General features: G+C 44.2%; 1 protein-coding gene across 2 annotated transcripts in view; it reads right to left on the bottom strand.

Moving 5' to 3' along the window:
- Positions 1 to 12,772, bottom strand: part of MRPL10 (mitochondrial ribosomal protein L10) — an 83,526-nt gene that overhangs the window by 29,203 nt on the left and 41,551 nt on the right. Inside the window, exon 2 of one of the 2 annotated variants that reach the window (XM_069634653.1) lies at positions 6,087 to 6,204. The exons of the other annotated variant lie outside the window; for it this stretch is intronic. The gene's annotated coding sequence lies outside the window, so the exon portion shown is untranslated. The remainder of the gene's footprint in view (positions 1 to 6,086; positions 6,205 to 12,772) is intronic. 2 annotated transcript variants of the gene reach the window in all.

Below are 12,772 nucleotides of genomic sequence, written 5' to 3'. Positions count from 1 at the left end.
TGATGCAGGCTATCTTAAACATACTATGTGCTTGAAGGAGTAGCCAATTCTGCTCCTTGAGGATTGGGGTGTAGTGGTTGAATTGTCTTAGTCTCCTATGATAAAGCGTTGTAAGGAAGGCATGGTATCAACAGTAAGACAGACACAAGGGACCACAACAGTTCAAGGGTGTTTATTGAACTTCAATTGGGTTTGAAAAACGCCTATCTAATCCTAGATCTAAAGTTGGGAGAAAGCTACGGCCAAATAATAACAGTCCTAGTGGTGTCTTGTCAGAATAAAAGGGCCTATAATAAACCCATTGCCAATCCTTACCTCTAAATACAAATAGTGTGGGGAAAATCATGTAATGCAAAAGAAAAAAAATGCTCAAGAAATAATATGTTAGGCTATTCAAGTCATTGGCTTCCCTTCCTGACATTTTCAGCACGGGACATCGGCGTACACTCAAACTTGGCACAGTCCTCTGGCTTCTCTAGCACGAGGGCGCAGTTCGATTGAGCGCACACACAGTGCCAGACCACTCTGTCAAAGATATTGTATCTTGGTTCAATCACTCATCTGCAGTTCAACTTTACTTGCGTTGGTTATCACAAGCATTTCATACGACTGTTCATTCCAGTGCTCGCCATGCAATGTTGCCGCTTGCAATCTTGGCTTCAACACAGACCGGTCTTGTATTGATCTTCCCAACTCACCGGCTGTGTTGATCTCACTGACGCTGCTTTGTTGTTGGAGCCAAGCATAGCCCCACAGCTGGTGATTCTTCCCGCCTTATCGGCGCAAGAGGGCCCTGGGTACCTCTGACACACAATGCAGGATTCCTCAGCCTGGTTTCCTGGTCTCACGCGGCCTATTCTCGAGGCTTCGTGAAAGTAACGGTTCCCTGTCAAAAAGGTCAAGGGAACTTCCCTCCTTGCGATCCCCTTCTGTTTCAATGTCTTTCTCCTCTTGTTAAAATGCCACTTTGGAACTGCTGCCTCCTCATGTGCTTTGCCTCGCGCAAAGTGTGCTATCGTGTGGGGAAGTGTAATGGAAGTCAGGTATGTGTGATGGTCAGTAATTGCCTGACCATTGTATTGGGACACGTCAGGTATACAGCTTAGGTGTTAGTCCATTTTCTCTCATAGCGGGCTGCCTGTGAGATGGCGTTTGTGTTGTAAAGGGGCAGGGGCTGAGTTCCTAAATATCCTACCTGGTAGGATGGGGTAAAGGTGTTATAGGGAAGGAGATGCGTCTCACCAATCCGGTGCCTCACTTCCACTCACCGAAGACCAGCTGATCCTCCCACACTGGTCCACCCCCAGGAACTGGATCCAAAAGCGATGGCCGTGTCCTGGCCACCTGGATGACAGATCCCCAGGGACTAGTGGGTGAGACAACATCTGGGTTCTCACAGCGTGCATGATGGATAGCTCTATCTGATGGATGGATCAATCATCCAGAACTCTTGGGTCTAATCAATTATCAAGCAGGCAACAAACCTCATCCCTCCCTCAACCTAGCTGTTAGAAAAAAATCCTATTTTGGGGGTTCTATGGTCAATCCTGAGGGCCCCTTAAACTTTTGTGTTTTTCCCCCCTTTTTATTTTTGAATCTCTAACCTATTTTATTTTTGGGGGCCATGGGGACCTTTTACTGAACCCCCACTGCCATTGCAACTCATTTTCACTCTTTTAGAGTATATGGCCTTTGGTCGCCTATAAGGCTCCCAGTTTCAAAGATGCTTAATTCCATCACCCTACATTGGTTTAGGGAGTGGGCTGGTGGCCGCTGTAGTTTAGTTTTGGCATCAACAGCGTTGCAAACCACTTGACCAAACTAGTATCTCAAAGTAACTTTTTGGTAGTCATTGGAGCACAAATACATTACTTTTAAGTCTCCCTTTTGCACCTTAGGGCTCCCCCTGTTCTATGGAGTCACGAGGTAGGCTTAAAATGGATGTTCTGTGCGGGTGAGCTCTTTGTGAGCCCCTGCGGCAGCCTCCATATTGGTCTTCACTGATTTAGTCCCTTAAAAGTGACTGGGATGTTCCTCTCACAATCTGAGGGTGTGGGTAGGTGAGGGGGGGTGCAGTGGGGGGGGGGGGGGGGGTAGTGTGGGTCCTGCAATGGGTGGCAGTTCCAAGGGACCTTGTTGTTGGATTTTCGGAAGAAGGTTTACTTACTTGCTAGAGGACTTCTCACCCCCTTTCCATCCATTGCTGCATTTCCAGGCCCTCATCTGGCCATACTGTCTGGATGCAGCTATCTGGGCAGATCTCTGGATGGAATTTTCCGCTGCTCCAAGTCCGTCCTAGGCTTCCCAAGTTCTTCTGACTACACTTATGTGTCGAGTCAGGAATTTCCAGCTGGGACAGATCCAGGCTGTTTTACTGCTAGGCTGTACCATCCTGTTGCTAGTCGCTGCAATCTACTTGAAGGATAGTGGCACATGACTACCCTGCCTCTGCCTCATCTGCTCATAGAACCGTGCCGGATCACGCCCACACATTGTTCCCCATCTGGATCCTTTTTTGATGGGTTGATGCCTTTTTCCTGCTGAGCTGCTGGAACCTTCTTTGCTAGGTTCCCTCGTCTTCCTGGAGTGCCCTCAACGGTGCTTTCGAAGCTGGCTTTAGGGGGCTCCATCGTGAAATGGCTGTTTGTTCTTTTCGGTTGTTACACTTTGTTGGCCCAGGATTCAAGCCCCTGGGAGCCGGATCTCTGTAAATAACCCCTAAAAGCCCTTTACTTGCCAGGTTTGGTCACGTTTCTGGCGCAATCTTTCTTGAAGCCAACACCTGGAGTACCGGCATCTGGGTCCTGGGGTGTGCACTTGCTCTTTCTAGTCACCCTCAGTGCTCCCTCTGATAAAGGTCAAGATTATTCAGAGGCAGGGGTCTTCCTGGTGTGCTCTGGTCCTACTGGGATTGTTTAATGATGAATCTGCACCTGTGTGGTGAACTGAGACTTACCTTCCTTGTCACCATACACATGGATGGCTTAGTTGACTTTGTCCCATTTAATGAGGGAACATTCAACTCACCATGGAACTCTGCTAAAGTGACGTTGGGCTGCTTGCCTGTACCTGGACATTTTTCCTGTACTTATCTGGGGTTAAGGGAGCTCTAGGTCAATAACTGGATTTTAAGCACTTACCTGTGATTTTAAATGCATTTGTAAAGTCATGCTGTCCGCTCCTACAAATGTGAATGTTTAATTACACTGCATCTGTTTTTAATAATACTGTAACTATTTTTTTGCTGGACTGAACTGATGGCTGCATTTCAAAATTGTTTTCCACCTTCTAGCACTGTCTAAATCTTGAATGTGTGCTTTTTTATTATTCAGATACTATGTTTTAGAGGGCCAGAATTAATATGGATTTGTGGTATTGGCCTTGGGGCTTGTATGACAATTGTTCCTGTGTGGTGAAAGGTCTGGTTCTCTTTTCTTCCCACCCCTTGCCTTTATGTATTTTGCGACTGCCACCAGGTAGCGGACCAACACTATAAAACTGGAGTGGGTAGTGTCTAGTGTGTTGTGCAGGTAGTGGGGAATGTTTAACTTTTAGTTAGAATGCCTGGTTCCCCACGTCATTACGTGTTGTGTGCCTCTGTTGATAGTGGACCCACATTGAAGAATAGGGGTGAGAAGAGCCTTCAAAGACATTTGCTGTTTGTTTGTACAAAATACAGTGTATGCTTATACTGTGCGTTATGTGCTCATGTACTTATTGAATGTATATATTTATTAGTGTGGTATTTTCAGTATGTGGTCTAATTGTACCTTTGCGACAGCCTGCTGCCCCTTTCTCAAAGTGGAGCCCGATCACTCCACACTACCTACCTTTAAGAGGTTTGCCTTTTCCTTTGCCTGGATACTTTCGGTTGGTGACTGCACAGCCTCGGCAGGGTCTTGTACACAATCTGCCTTACCACCCACTTCACCTTTCTCTCTGGAGCTTCGACACAAAAGTCAGAGGTTGCTGAATCTGCAAGCTATAAAACATGCTCCATTGCTACATAACAGACAGGTTTTCGACCAAGACATATTTGTCGGTTAAAATAGACAAGTCTGAGTGCAATCTCAGACCTTCATAAATGCAGCCTTTCCCTTCCAAGGAATTCCTCGAAATAATGACCATACGGAAATCCTAATGGCTCCTCTGATGGGAGACTGTGTGCCATCCACCTTAAGTGTTCATACTATATTTCGAATCAGCATGCTTACATGCAATTCCTCAGACTGTGGCAGTACAGTAACGTTTGATGTAAGGTTTGACTCCAGGGCCTTTACCAAAGTCAACTTCCTACTTGTACCTCTGGCTGGCAAGAACCGATTTCCTCTAGGCTGGTTGGCACTCACTCCGTCTTATGGCCTCCCTTCTGTATGACTCCGACAGGTCTGTGGATGTGGCCAACTCTTAACTAGTGCCTTACCACAGCGTTTGTTTCATCGCAGCTGTGCTAGTGACTGCAGTAGAGGAGGCTACACCCTTCAAACCGAACATCACAACACCTTCCAAGCCTACACTAGCAAGGGAATTGTGTCTGTAAAGGAATATGGGATTTTCCGTTGCGCTCTTCATCATGCTCTGGATCTTCCATCAGACAGCTGCCTCATGGCCTGCTGTGTTTAAGTTACGGATGCCAACTTTGTAACATAATTTTGCCGGACACTCCCTCACAGGCTGAGCACATCACTGCATCATTCACCTTTGGCTGCACCAATTGTTATTTCAGCTTTTGGTGAATGACTGCTAATGCTCCAACTACCAGCTAAATCCCAATGCTAAAAGGTTGGTCCTTGTCAAAGGAATTCTCCCTTTTCTCACTTTCCCCCAGAAGCTCAATGTTTCCTGAGCCCTGGTTCTCTCTAGGCTTGACTACTGCAAGAGCCTCCACCTCAATCTACCTTCTTCCACTTTGAGACCCCTTCAACTAATCCAGAATAGAGCAGCAAGACTTATTGTTGGCCTTAAACCCAGGGACCGAATCTCTCCTGCCCTGAAAAGTCCCCACTGGCTCCCAGTTGCTGCACGGATCAAATTCAAATCCATCTGCATCATCCACAGGGCTGTCTGGGGCCAGGGACCACACTAACTTCAACTCTCTCTTACAATATACTCTCCTTCTAGACCTCTACGTTCCTCTCGCACCAACTCCATGTGTGTAAAGCGTTTCCCCAAAGAGAGAGCAGGAGGTTGTTCGCTTTCCTGAGCTGGATCCCCCCTATGGAACAGCCTCCCACTCCCTCTGCGTCTTGAGCAGGACCATCTTACGTTTCGAAAGCACCTCTAGACTTTCCTCTTTTCCTCCTCCTTCCCTTCATCCCTCCACTGCTACCCTCACAGTTGGTGCGATTGGTGCCTTGGACCTTATCCATCCTCAGGGCCCATGACCACTCTCACTCAATCTCCCCAGTTTCTGACTATCTTCAGCACTTGCCTTGGCACACCCTCCACACTGAAGACTCGCACTTTTCCACCCAACGAACTCCTAGCACTTACAATACCCTGCTCTTATCTGTGGCTCACCCTCGAGCACTGACACCTCAGCACCTACCCCACTGCCCTCTTCCTTGCTGCATTTGCAGGTTCTGAATACTCAGAAGGCATAGTAGGTGTGGCCGTCCCTTCCCCCACTGTATTTTTTGTATATTTTAAATGTATTGCAATCCAATGTTCCCTCCGTGTTGCTCTATGGGCGTTTTGAAACAGAATTAATTTGCTGTATAAGCGCCCTAACAAGCAAACAATAAATAAATAAACACATTTTAGCACTTGGGTGACCAGATGTCAGTTTTGCTGGCACTGTCACCAAATTGGACTCTCTGTCCCCTGTCTCGAGAGTTTTGTGAGCTGGGCTGTGGGTGCTTGTTTACAAACAGTTCACTATAAGTTTAGCCACCAATAAAAGATATAGTTATTTGGTAATTTTACTTTAACACTTATACCAGCTCTCTGCCACCGTAGGGTGGGCTTGAACCCCAACCTTTTCTTTAACAGGCACATGCATGATCTGCTTGTGCCACAGACGTTGCTTGGCAAATGGATCCCTAAAGCAACAAGAGCAAACGCTCTTTTGTTTTTAACATGCTTACTGTCAAATCCGCATTTATAACCAGAGGAACGTCTGGCACCAACACCCCTTTCTCCTGCTACCGAAGTGCCATCGTGGTAGCCACTTTCAAATTGTAGTCGTACTTGAATATTGGGGGCCTGTCCAGATAAAAAAAAAAAAAAACGGGTCACCCTATTTAGCACTTGTATCCTCCTCCCAAAGAGAATCACGTTCAAGAATTGTATATTTTTTTCTTTAATAAGCATTAGTGAATTAAGTGATTTAGGATGCATTCAAACAAAAGACCAACAATTACAAGCATAACATTATGATCGTGACTATGAACAAGGCCCAAAGAAGGTTCCAACCACATCAAATTCAAACAAACCAGAAAAAATATAACTTAGAAAAGCTATCAATCATTAAATATCACGAGAAATGAATTGTCCCAACTACATACAATCTTTGTGATGTCAATTATAACATGGCTAATCATTCACAAAAAAGCAATAATTTTTCAGTCTATAATATAATCTATGACAAGAAGAGAGTCACTTACATAACTGTCTGACTGCTTTGGACCAACAACCCCAGAGATCGAAATAAAGATGTGTGGCAGGTGTAAAGTCGATCTATGCAACCAGTCCTATGTCTCAGACCTGTGTCCCGCTGACCCACTTTAACATGGGTGCCTGGGAGAGACCCATTGGCCAAGGACACTAGGATTGGCCAGCTGGAAAGAATAAAAGATTGCACTGCGACTTCACAGTCAAGGCCCATCCACCAGGCAAGTCCCATCACCCAAACATTGTAGTAAAATACATTGACGCAGAGACTGATACTGTCGGAAGCAGCTGATTTCGTGTTTGTTCTCAGTGCGGCTTGACAGTGACGTGGTGCAAGGTTCTTTCCTCTAACGGGAAGTCCGGAGAGAGTCTGCCGGAGAGAGTCTGCTGCTGGCGAGCGTCCCCGCAGTCTGTGGTCTAGAGGCCTGGAGGTTAAGGACTGGGTCGAGCTTAGAGATTACGCAGAGCATTTCGTTTTACGTGATCCAAGCAGCCTGAAGCGGCAAACTCCACAATCTCCGCAAATCCAAACTCCGAGTGAATTATAGTGAGTTTGGAGAGCCCGTAAAAGAGCCCAGGAGAATAAGAGCCGGTAAGGAAGAGGGTCAGGAAGGGTGGTAAGAGAAAACCTGAAGCTGACCCGTTGATCTGCACACCCGTTGACCAGGCAGTATTAGAAATCATTAGCACTCAATCCGTGGGGGTCGTGTGCTGTGTGCTGGTCCCCGGCATCGATTGCAGTGGGAGACTGTGGAGACTGGGTCTCTTTGATCCCACTGACTGGGCAATATATGTGGCAATGTATGTGTAAAGCCTTGTAGAGTTGCAGTTTTCTGCTGGCTTTGTGTACTGTGTTAGGTTCATAAGAGAATTGTGTTCATAAATTGATTGCAACCACCACACTAAACGCAACACAGAGGGAGTTGCGGGTTGTGCATTGTTGTGGACAGTCGCGGGTATTGAACAATAACAATACTAAGAGCATACAGACTGAATCCCCTGTAACAATAGATTGAACCTACCTCAGTTACCGGTAAAAGGAAGAAGAGACAAAAGGTGAGAAAACGGGAGACTGTTGGAGATCTTACTCCTTTCATCCCGATTTTACCTTTTTACATCACCTCACTCTGTAAAACAAAGTGCAGAACTTCATTTGAACAACAAATTAAACCATTGATTTTAAACAAAACAAACAACAATAACCTGGTATTGAGCATCCATTACAATACTCAATAAAGAGCTCCACAAATTTGGGAAATGTCCTCTCGTTATAATCTGAGGAGCGGACCTTTTGTTGATGATTTAAGAGCTCCTCAATGGGACAGCTCCTACATGGAAAAATCCTTGCAGGCGGAAGCAAACAACCTATGTCCGCAGATCCCTATTACCCTGACAAATGATACCAACCTAGCGGAGGTCCAAATTCATCAAGAACCTTAAGTTGATAATATACCAGCAGAAGAAATTCGGAGAGACACGGTAAAAAACATCCATCTACATCAAAGGATTTTACTTTGACAGCAACAAATATATAAGGGACCATTGATCATTATTTCCAGAGACGTAGACATAACAGCATGAGTGCCCTATCTTCTAACTCCTTGAGGCTCTCAAGTCAGGATCCCGATTCAACGGCTGAGAAGAGACAATTAGAACTACCAATCTCAGTAATGGATCTCGCAAGGACTCCCAATCATCTGCTGAGTTTAATTCAAAATCCATTATACCAAGGAGAGAGACTGAACTGAACAGAGGCCTTCAGAAGAGAGTCAGCTGCGTTTGATGTATTAAAAATAAATCATTTAGCCCATAGACCGCGGGCAGCTCTTGGAGGTGAGAACCAAGATCCTAAGGAAGGGGATCCAACCATATCAGCATTGAACTATGTTCTGAATTCATTGGTGAAGGTTTTCAAACTCCTGAAAAGGGATGTGCAGACGCACACAGGGATCCTAATGGAAATGACTAAGGACATTGAACAATTTGAATTTACAGTGGTAGGTCTAAGCAATGTAATAAACTGCTCAGTATTACCTACACTGACAAAGATGGAAGACAAATTCTCTAAACAAAGTGAAGACTTAAGGGAAATTAAACAACAATTAACTTCTTTGCTGACGGAAGACTTGGAGATCAAGGATTTGTTATCAAAAATCAATTCCAGACAAACAACAAATCCCCCAAAACATCAGGAAATCGAAATTAAAAAAGATGACATTCCACCAGGACAGAGTACACATGTTGATGACACTCCTCTATCGGAGTCTGTGATGGAAGAATTCTGCCACCTGGCACAGATTGCAGACCTATCATTGGAATAGCCTCCAGAAAACCAAGACAAAATAATTGAGATATCAACACAAGAAGCGATTGGAAATGTAACTCCATGGAAGAGGAGTACACAGCAATCATATAAGAGACGTAGAAGGGAAAGGCGGAAAAATCAAAAATCAAATCAAATGTCATCTAAGTCTAGGTGTAGACAGGATAAGAAAACAAAAAACATGAAGGGTCCTAAAACAAAGAAATCAAATGTAAATAGCTTTGTAAAAGGCATCTCGGACCAGGGGAAGAAATCTGAAAATCATATTGAACTAGAAATGAATGATCGAAACATGGGAGTGGAACCCTCCTTCCAGGAAGTTCAGGATCAAAAAAGCAAAAAAAACAACAAAGGAAAAAAACTCAAGCCGATATCGTCTCAGAAAAAGTAGAAGGGGCACAAATGGATAAAAACCAGCGAACGCAGATAAAAACCCACAGCAACAAGATGCCGTCAGATCAAAGACAACAGGGAAATTGCTTAAATTGGCACCAATATTCTTACCCAAACAGAAAATTGTTCCTAAAGCTCCAACAGAGAGAGAGATCGGCTTGAGGATTGCTCCAATATTTAACATGGCAAGAGCAAAAGCAGGAGGTCCAACAGAAACACCAAAAACTCAGACAGAATATTCATAGGGTGAGGTTGAAGATTCCTTACCCAAATTGGAGACTAAGAAACCAGACCAATCGTAGGAGTTGAAAACAAAGGGAGTATGATTCCATCAGTGACAATCCAATCTTCTGAAGTTATGACTGTGAGAACCGCAAACTGTCAAGAAGAGCCAACCCCTTACGCTGCCCCGAGATTATGGTTTACTAATGAAGAAAACAGACAGTCTGGCTAACCTTTAAATAGGGGAGCGATCCTGTCATTTGTAAAAAAAACTTCCTGAATTATATCTATTTTCAACAAAAGATATTGAATATGTCCGTTTCCCAGAACTGGGCCGTACAAGTTTAGTCGAAGTGGGATTTGTTTCTAAAATGGGGGTTAAAGCTTTCCTAAATATGGCAGAAAAGTTACGCTGATTGGGTCTGGAAGTCCATGACAAATTGCCATCTTATGGTACAGGAGTTGAAGGGGCTGAGGAAAATGGAGCTGCCCAGGGAAAAGTTTCACTAGTACAAGTTAGGCAGCAAACAATGAAAGATTGCCAATCCAAAGAAGGGTTACGACCATTATCCTGGCCGATGTCACCAGAAATAATCATGCAAGTCTGTCAGAAGCTGGGGGTAGTGCAGGCGTCTCTTTAGTAGTAAAAATTTAAGAATCACTAGTTGGAACACACGAGGTTCCAGCTCATTCAGAAACAACAAAATGAGAGCTTTGTTATTTGGGGAAGAGTGACTTGATTCTACTACAGGAAACCTGGCTAGTTAACACACCAGAACTTGAGGGTTTGAACTTGGTAATTCAATCAGCATATAGCAAAGCCAAGGGTAGACCGATGGGGGGGGGGGGTCTATTGATCGCTTGTAGAAGGGTTTTATTTAATGAAATAACAGCTATACCCTGTAAACAAATTCTTGTGGTGAAAGCAGTCACTCTCCCCAGCGAAGTACCATCTAAGGAGATGATAATTATCAACTTATATTGGAACCCGGCCAGGGAAAAACATTGTTGGAATTCCTAGAGTCGATCTCGGTAGTCCTTAGTGATATTAGGATTACTTACCCTGAGGCCTTTATAGTAGTTGCAGGGGACTTAAACGCGCAATGCATTAAAATTACACATAAGATGTGGCGAGGGAAGAATGAAAGAAATAACAACCAATGGTAGAAAGTGGTTGGACTTTTTCGACGAATGGGATTTAAAACTTCTAAATGGATCTGTATAAGGGGACATTCCGCCTGCCACCACATGGGGGAGGGGAAACACAGAGTCAACACTGGACTATGTCTTCTTATCGACAAATTGGTTTGGGAAATGCACACATTTCTCAGTAAAAGATGGAGGTACAAGTGACCATAAGCGATTGGTAACACAAATAAGTTGGAGCTGTAGAGATATAATAGAGGTTTGGGACAATCGAGTAGTTGTAAATGCCCAGAAAAACCACCTGGTCAAATATCAGAGAGCAGGCGCTCGTCGAAATGATGGTCTGGACAGACTCTATAATTGGGATTGCCCTGAAGTCTTATATAAAAACTGTAAGCCGCTAACTTTCCATGAATTCATATGGTCAATTGACTGCCCAAAGAATATTCAGAAGGTTTATCAGCAAACCCACAAACATCATTTTGATGAAGCAATATGGGCAAAAAAATGTGAGACACGGAGACAACTAAGAATAGCAAGAAAGACGGCGAGAAGCAAATTAGACCTTGCAATAGGGACAAAAAAAAATAATCAAAAACAACTTAAGGAGTTGGTCCAGACATCACAGAGAAGAGCTGTGGCAAAATGATGGAGACGAACTGTTGCGCGTTTTGAAAAATAATTCATCACGTAATTTCTGGTCACTTATCAACTCACTTAAAACTGACCAAGATACTGTCCAAATGAGTAATGTGCCAGAATTGAGCTGGTTGACCCATTTTGGTGACAAATATCACAAACCACAGGGAGTACCAATATTTAAAGGGGGTGGAGGAAATTGGGGGTTGAGCTTCGAAAGGGAGGACATATTAAATCTGATCAATAAATCCTCCTCGTCCAGATCTGTGGGCCCCAATGGCCTCACCTATCAAGTCCTCAAAGGAAATGGGATCCTGTGGGCAGAAATCCTGTATACACTATTCAGGGGAGTGATGGATAATAGATCGATTCCCCCTTCGAATATAGTCCCTATCTTCAAGAAGGGCGATCGTAGAAATCCAACAAGCTATAGGCCAATCACTTTGCTGGACGTGGAGAGCAAGCTGTTCACCAGTCTAGTATTAAGAGAACTAGAAACCTGGGCAAAAGAAAATAATATATTTCCTAAACAACAAACATGCTTTAGAAGAGGTCACTCAACATCCTTGAATGGTATAATACTTGCCTCCCTAACAAACCATAAAGATAAAAATAATGTAGGTAGACTCTATGGTGCGTTCGTCGACCTGTCGAGCACCTTTGATATGGTGAATCGGGACAAGCTCTGGCTTAAGATGGAGCAGAAAGGGGCCCCGAAAGCTCTGACAAATATTCTAGTAAACCTTCATGAAGGAAATTCAGCTAGAGTAAGACTTAATCCAGCTGGACATCTGTCAGATTACATAAGCATAAATAGGGGAGTCAGACAAGGGTGTATGGTGGCACCATTTCTCTTTAGGTTTTATCTGGGAGACTTTGGACAGTATATAGAGTCCTCTGCATTGGCCAGTACTAAGATGGGCTCACTAGCCATTAAATGGCTTATGTATGCAGACGACATTGTCCTGCTAGACGGGACTCCTGTCGGTCTGCAAAGACTGCTGAAGGCGCTCGATTTGTATATGAAAGCAAATGATCTGGTGGTACACCCCGAGAAATCAAGGGTTGTAGCCTTTGGAGGTAAGGGCATTAAAGGAGCCAGATATTCTTGGTCAATAGGCGGTCGTTTAATCCCTGTGGTAAAAGAAGTGATATACCTTGGATTCACTCTGCACACGGTCCCTACAGTTGGGACACAGTACGGAGAACTACTGGCCAAATGTACACAATTGATAGCACAAATGAAGAAGATCTTGAGTTTGTACAGTAAATTCTCCATGATGCCAATAATAAAGTTTTATGTGGCAAAAACTATTCCCGTGCTATTATATGGAATCGAGGCAAAACCTCTCTTATGGTCAACAAATTGGCAAAAAATTGGAGAGCTATATTTGGAAGCAGGTATTAGGTTTGCCTAGAAGCCTCCAGACGGATACA

Source organism: Ambystoma mexicanum, chromosome 13 (genome assembly GCF_040938575.1).
Source record: "Ambystoma mexicanum isolate Mex_15411 chromosome 13, UKY_AmexF1_1, whole genome shotgun sequence".
Classification (NCBI taxonomy): Eukaryota; Metazoa; Chordata; class Amphibia; order Caudata; family Ambystomatidae; genus Ambystoma; species Ambystoma mexicanum.
Note: the sequence above shows the minus strand (reverse complement) of the source record. Positions and strands in the feature narration are given on the sequence as shown.